The sequence below is a fragment of the Sinocyclocheilus grahami genome, unplaced genomic scaffold (assembly GCF_001515645.1).
Source record: "Sinocyclocheilus grahami isolate Dianchi unplaced genomic scaffold, SAMN03320097.WGS_v1.1 scaffold986.1, whole genome shotgun sequence".
Taxonomy (NCBI): domain Eukaryota; kingdom Metazoa; phylum Chordata; class Actinopteri; order Cypriniformes; family Cyprinidae; genus Sinocyclocheilus; species Sinocyclocheilus grahami.
The window spans coordinates 395897-403770 of NW_015506165.1; positions in this window are offsets into that span (position 1 = coordinate 395897).

The following is a 7874-nucleotide window of genomic DNA, read 5'->3' on the forward strand; positions in this document are numbered from 1 at the left end:
TTTGCTGTAATTTGGTTTTTACAACAGTTACAATAACAGTAGCCTATCTTAGGAAATTGTTTACATGGAACTTTGTTGTTCTCGCTTAGGTTTTTTTATTTTATTTTATTATAGTAGCATTTTGCTTACTTGGAGGTTTACTTGTCACGTTAAGCTCGAAGATCTGTCACTTAGTTGTATTAGTGTGAAAACAGTTATTTATAGCTTGTCTTGGGAAATCATCAATGGTGTCACTGTATACTTTCAACATTCACCCAAAGTGAGACACCGTTGATGCCCAACCAGGACTTGAACTTGACTTGATATTTTTTTAATGCAACATCACAATGCTGTATTTAGCAAACAGTGATGTAAGAAACACTTTAAGTTAGAATGGTATAGTGCTGATAGCTAGTGATGTGAGATGCATATAACTATTGGAATGCATTGCAGTTTTAAGTTGTTTTCAAGAGATGAAGTTCACTCCTCCCTAAATGTTTTTAATTACTAAATTGATGTGTACACTTTGGGTTTGTGAGTTATAGACTTTGTCCATGAAGCTTTGATTCTTAAAGGGGATTTTTAGCTTTAGCCCTGTGAGTCAACAGTTTTGCTCTGTTTGTACCACTGGGATATTTATGAGATGACTTTGACAGTGTCAGCCAAACATGAAACTCAGCTCTTAAGCCTAAGTATGAGTGTATTGTTATGTATTAAAGCAGCTCTGCTTCCTGTAACTGAATGAATAGGTGTTCTGAACTTTTCAACTAGCCCAGGGATAGGCAAGTTCGGTCCTAGAGAGCCGCAGTCCTGCAGAGTTCATCTCCAACCCTGAAAACAAAACTCATCTGCCTATAGCCTTAGTAATCCTGAAGACATTGATTAGCTTGTTCAGGTGTGTTTGATTAGGGTTAGAGCTGAACTCTGCAGGACTGCGGCTCTCTAGGACCGAACTTGCCCACCCCTGAACTAGCCTTTAGTAAAAGCGTACAGTGATTATACATTTTCCTCACAGTTTATGCATGCGTGTCATGAACCCACTAACATGCAAGTGTGCAGCACTCACGTACTCCATCCAAGATATCCAAATCCTATATTGCCAGTTATTTTGAGTTTAGTTAGTTGTGACAGAGGAATGGATTGCATTTTCAAGAGGTACAGTACTGCAATAAGCAGTTATATGACTGAACCAAAGAACAAAGATAGGCCATCAAACCCTTAATATGATTAATATGATAGAAAAAAATTTAATTGCACAATGATTATTATTCATTGATTTGGAACACTCTATATAGGCACTAACTAAATAATACTTAATAATAATCAAGTATTTTTGAATAAAACAACACATTTTAACAATCATTTTTGGTACTAAATTAAACACTTGTCATATGCATTTTGGAATTACTTAACCAGTATTTTTGTCTTGTTTTCCAGTAAAAATATCTAAACATTCTAATAGTAAGTTAAATTTGGGTGAAACGGAAGAGTTATGTGTCAGACTCTGTTCCGTGTTTTGTGGTTGTTTTCCTCCTCATGTGCCTTCCTTTCCCATGTTTAATTTGTCCCAGGTGTTTCCCATGATGTTTCATTGCTCCCAGGTGTGTCTCGTCATCCCCTCCTCCTGTGTGTATAAATAGTGTTCCCTGTGTGTGCTCCACCGTCCGTTATTGTTTGTGTCTACAGTGCTACGTGTGATTCCCCATGAAGATGAATAAATTCCTTGGTTTCTGTACTCTTGGTCTCCTCGTTCCTTGCTCCGTGTTTCCGCACCGTAGCAGATCGTGACAGAATACCGGACCAAACAGTAAGCAGCATCCCTTCCCCATGTTTAATTTCCGGTTTTTGAAAAGTGTTTTGTTTTTTCCCATTTGTTCCATGTGTTCTTCCACGTCCCCAAATGGAGGAACGTGTAAAGTTCATCACGTTGGCTCAGGCGAGCCCAGACCCCATCAGACCACGTAAGCGCTATCCTGATACCCAGTTCAGCCCAGGGAGGGCTCCTGGTCCCCCGCTAAGCCCAGGGAGGGCTCCTGGTCCCCCGCTAAGCCCAGGGAGGGCTCCTGATCCCCCGCTAAGCCCAGGGAGGGCTCCTGATCCCCCGTTAAGCCCAAGGAGGGCTTCTGTTTCCGAGTTCAGCCCAGGGAGGGCCCCTGTTTCCGAGTTCAGCCCAGGGAGGGCCCCTGTTTCCGAGTTCAGCCCAGGGAGGGCTCCTATTTCCGAGTCAAGCCCAGGGAGGTCTCCAGATCCCCTGTTAAGCCCAGGGAGGTCTCCAGATGCCCAGGGAGGTCTCTAGATCCCCAGTTCCACCCAGGGAGGGCTGCAGATCCCCCGTTAGGCCCAGGGAGGGCTTCAGGCCCCGAATACAGCCCCGTAAATTTCCCCAAGGATTTTTTTTTGGGGGGGGGGGGGTAGTATGGCTCCAGCCGTAGAGGCTGGGGCCGCGGCCTCGGAGGCTCCAGATCCGCCATGGCCTCCTGAGTCCCCTGCTCCGCCATAGCCTCCCGAGTCTCCAGATTCGCCATGGCGCCCTGAACGGGTACTGCTCTGGAGGCCCACTGTCCCGTGTCTGTCTTGAGGGACCTCCAGAGTGCCCACCCCCCCTCCGCTTTGGATGTTATGCCTTCCAGAGGGGGGCGTTCTGTCAGACTCTGTTCCGTGTTTTGTGGTCGTTTTCCTCATGTGCCTTCCTTTCCCGTGTTTAATTTGTCCCAGGTGTTTCCCATGATGTTTCATTGCTCCCAGGTGTGTCTTGTCATCCCCTCCTCCTGTGTGTATAAATAGTGTTTCCTGTGTGTGTGCTCCAGCGTCTGGTATTGTTTGTGTCTACAGTGCTATGTGTTTTTTATTTATTTTTTTCTCCCCGTGAAGATGAATAAATTCCTTGGTTTCTGTACTCTTGGTCTCCTCGCTCCGTGTTCCTGCACCGTAGCTGATCGTGACACTGTGTATATTATTAATAAATATACACTCTGGTTAAAAGGTTTGGGGTCAGGTTTTTTTTTTACGTCTTTGAATGAAGTTTATGTTCACCAAGGCTGCATTTGACTAAACCAATTTCTTATCAATTTTGAAAACAATTGTGCTGCTTAGTATTTTTTGTTTTTCCAAGATTCTTTGATTATTAGAAAGTTCATAAAATTATTTAAAGTCTTTACTAACATTATAAATGTCTATACTGCCCATTTTGACCAATTTAATGTTCTTTCTGATGTCAAAAACATCTTACTGACCCCATTTGAAGGTAATATATCGAATATTATAGGCTAATATCTGTATATTGACACAGGATGCAGTCCTTTAAAAACTGTTTTTAGTGCCATCACCTGATCAGATATGATATCTACTGTGCAAAATATCTGAAACACGGGTTCAAACTCAAAGTGTGGCCACTTGTTAAGACACACAATATGTCTCTGTCTGTCTCTCTGTAGTGTAACTCTTAATATTAAAAGTCCAGGAACACTGAAGTCTTTGACCTCTGCCAGACCCCTCAACATAGCGGAAATGACTTGACTCTGTGTAATCCCTCGGTCTCTCCTTTCCTCAAATCCTCAGTCAACCTATTTGCCCTCTCAGCTGTAGCAGAATTGATGCAAGCATATTTAAAAAAATGACAGATTGGTACTCTGTAATTTGAAACGTAACATGTTTTAATAGTTTACTTCGTTCCCACGCATCTAAACACAGACTGTTACATCTCTGGAGAGTTTCCCTGCTGCTGTACTCACATATAAATGATTATAAATAATAATTATTAAAATGGATGTAGTCTGGAATTGGTAAAATGTGCTTGGTTAAATGCTTATATTACAACTTAATTATTTATGCTTTAATATTTTGGTAATTTTGTAGCTATATTGTAGTTTGCTATTGAAACTTATATATTATATTATTGAGTACATTCCTCCCCCATGATTGTTTTACCCTTCTTCCTCTTTATGTTTACTTTACTCACTTATCAGATAGAGAAGGTCAGGCAGCCAGAACGCTGAGGTAAACACACACACACACACACACACTTTCTCTGAGTGATAATGCTTTCTTTATCACACACTTCCATGTTGTACTACTGTAAATGTAATGAATGAATTACAGTATATACCAGTGGTGTGCGGTGGTGTTTTAAAATTAGGAGGCAGTTATAATATATATTTATATATATTATACATATATATATATTTATAGGCCTACACTCTTAAAAATAAAGGTGCTTCACAATGCCATAGAAGAACCTTTTTGTCTAAATGGTTCCATAAAGAACCTTTAACATCTGAAGAACCTTTTTGTTTCACAAAAGTTTCTTTGTGGCGAAAGAAGGTTCTTCAGATTATAAAAAGGTAAGAAAGAGATGGTTCTTTAAAGAACCTTTGACTGAATGGTTCTTTGTGGAACCAAAAATGGTTCTTCTATGGAATCGCTTGAAGAACCTTTTGAAGCACCTTTATTTTTAAGAGTGTATATGTCCCTGTTACACTTAATGTTGTCACATTTTCCTGGTTAAATAAACATTACATAAAAAGAGAACAAATATAATTCTATTTAGTATTTGATTAATATTATTTTTTATTTTATTTAATATTTCTAATACTAATTATACATTTCATAGTGTTTTTATGCATTTCTATTAGTGCTGTCAAACGATTAATCGTGATTAATCGCATACAAAATACAAGTTTTTGTTTGCATAATATATGTGTGTGTTTTGTGTATATTTATTATGTATATATATAAATACACACACTCATACAGTATATATTTTGAAAATATAATATAGAGATATTTATATTAATGTAATTTATATTATAAATAAATATAGGCTATTTAATATATAATCTTAACATATTTTTCTGAAATATATACTGTACATGCATGTGTGTGTATTTATATATACATAATAAATATATACAGTACACATACATTAGATCCCTGCACGGGCCTCAAATTTAGGCCCTAGCCCGCCCGTGTCCGACAGCTTATCAGAACTACCGGCCATTGAGCTTTTTTTTTTTTTGTTAAATATATGTTTTTGTTTTTTAAAGTAGGCTAATGACAAGTGGCCAGCGGCAGATAGTGAGCCTATGTTTGAGCAATTTAGCCTTCTCAAATCATCATGACTTGCCTAAAACAAAATCTATAGATAGCCTATAAAACAGTTCAAACATATAACAATGTTTAAATGTTAAACCTAGATAAATGTGTATAGTTTGTGCAGAGAGTGGAAGCTAAAGCGCGCTTTGCAGGACATGGAGGCGCCAGCGTGATCACTTGCATTGTTTTCTTATAGATGTAAGAGTAATGCATCATTCGGAAATGTAAAGGGTCTACTTTTATTTTTGTGCACTCACAATATCATCAAAACGTTGTGCTTTTATAAAATAAAGAAAACAAACAGATCCCTGCACGGGCCTCAAATTTAGGCCCTAGCCCGGCCCGTGTCCGACAGCTTATCAGAACTACCGGCCATTGAGCTTTTTTTTTTTTTGTTAAATATATGTTTTTGTTTTTTAAAGTAGGCTAATGACAAGTGGCCAACGGCAGACAGTGAGCCTATGTTTGAGCAATTTAGCCTTCTCAAATCATCATGACTTGCCTAAAACAAAATCTATAGATAGCCTATAAAACAGTTCAAGCATATAACAATGTTTAAATGTTAAACCTAGATAAATGTGTATAGTTTGTGCAGAGAGTGGAAGCTAAAGCGCGCTTTGCAGGACATGGAGGCGCCAGCGTGATCACTTGCATTTTTTTCTTATAGATGTAAGAGTAATGCATCATTCGGAAATGTAAAGGGTCTACTTTTATTTTTGTGCACTCACAATATCATCAAAACGTTGTGCTTTTATAAAATAAAGAAAACAAACATGATGCGCTTTCTGCCGTCTCGTCTTGAACAGGAGCGCTTCACAAAAATGAACCGAAACTCAGCAAATACATGCCTCACAGACAGGCCCGTAGCAAGTTATGAGGTACATTTTTCATGTTCAAAAATAAAATTTGTCCTCTGAATGACTAATATGCTATTAAACTCCTCATATGAATGTCTGCATGACATGTATAATTCAGTTTAGACAGTTTGCAAGAATGTTCAGCATCCGTAGTATGAAAATGATCGCTGCGGCAGAGTGAATGAGGCGTGAGAGAGTTGTGAGTGAGGGCATGGGGCGGGCGCAGCCTCCGTGTTGCCAGATCCAAGCGTTTTTGGATGTCTTTTTCACTTAATTTGACACTTTAGAAAGTTAATAAAGTGGGAAGTTGCAGTTTAGGGTCAGCGATATCTTTATATTATCTTAATTGCAAAGGATTTTAAATGTATTTATTTTTCGGTTTTGGTTTGTTTTAATAGCAATATCTGGCAACACTGCATCGCCGGCACTTAAAGTGACAGTAATCAGAAAAGCCCATAGTCAGGTTATTGCTGACAGGATACCACATTCGGTCAGAAACTTTATCAACGCTGTCAAAACAGTAGCATTTAACACTAGTACATAGATCTGTAGAACAAGTACAGTATTCTACAGAATGAAATGAAATACGCAAACCATGAAGTCTATGCTATGTCATTCAGTATTGTATTTACATTTTCACAAATCATCCCAAAACATTCATAAGAGCACTTTATTATAGCACAATTCTTTAATTGTTAAATTCTTTTTTCATCACTAATTGATGGATCCTGTTCCGCCCAAGGAGGCCGTTCATGAACTCTCTGCCTGTTCTGTTCCGGCCAAAGAGGCCGCCGAGGAACTCTCTGCTCGTCCTGTTCCGGCCAAGGAGGCCGTCTATGAACTCTCTGCTCGTCCTGTTCCGGCCAAGGAGGCCGTCTATGAACGCCATATACCTGTTTGCCATTGTTTGACCCTGCCTGTTTACCACGGCTCTATAATAAAAGCTTGCAGATGGATCCACACATCTCACGTCTCCTCAGCCCTGTTACACCCGGCCTGCATCTGAATCGTGACGTAAAAATTGTCCCGAAGCCCTGCCCGAGGGCCGTAAAAAAGTCTGATAGGGCTTAAATGCAGGGCTCTAACATACATATATTATGTAAACAAAAACTTTTATTTTGGATGTGATTAATCGCGATTAATCATTTGACAGCACTAATTTTTATATTTATTCCAAAATAATAACTAAAGGCAGAAACAATTTGAACAATATTTTGGAAACAATTTACAATAAGGTTTCATTAATTAACATTAGTTAACTACTTTAGTTAACATGAACTAAGAATAAACAATAGCCTACTTCTACAGCATTTATTAATCTTAGTTCATATTAATTTAAACATTTACTATTAAAATCAAAAGTTGTGTTTGTTAACATTAGTTTATGCACTGTGAACTAACATGAACTAACAATATACAACAGTATTTGTATTAAATAATGTAAACAAAGATTAATAAATACTGTAATAAATGTTCATTGTTTGTTCATGTTAGTTAACACATTAAATGACACCTTATTGTAAATGTTACAACCCAGAAAAGTCACAGCAGGCTAAGGGGTCTCTGCTGTAATGGGCTGAAGGGAGGCGAGCCTCCGCTGTAACTTTACCTGCGGGTGTCGCTGTTGGACAGTGTTACTTTATAAAAACAAGTGACTTTTATACTTTTAATGCCATAGTCATATTTGTGATTTATGTTTGTAATATTGATTATTTTGTCATCTAACTTTTTGAGGAGACACTGCCTCCCTTGCCTCCTTGGAGGGAACGCCCCTGAAATATAGCCTACGTAGCCTATCCCTCCATCGGCCCAGACGAATGGCCCGCGCGGCCCACTTGAGACAAACATTCTTGTTAATTTAGTGCGTTCTGGCTCAGTCAGTGCAGCCGCAGCGGCTTAAAAGTGCTTGTCAATGTCAAAATGTTTTAACCAATCAAATCGAAGAAG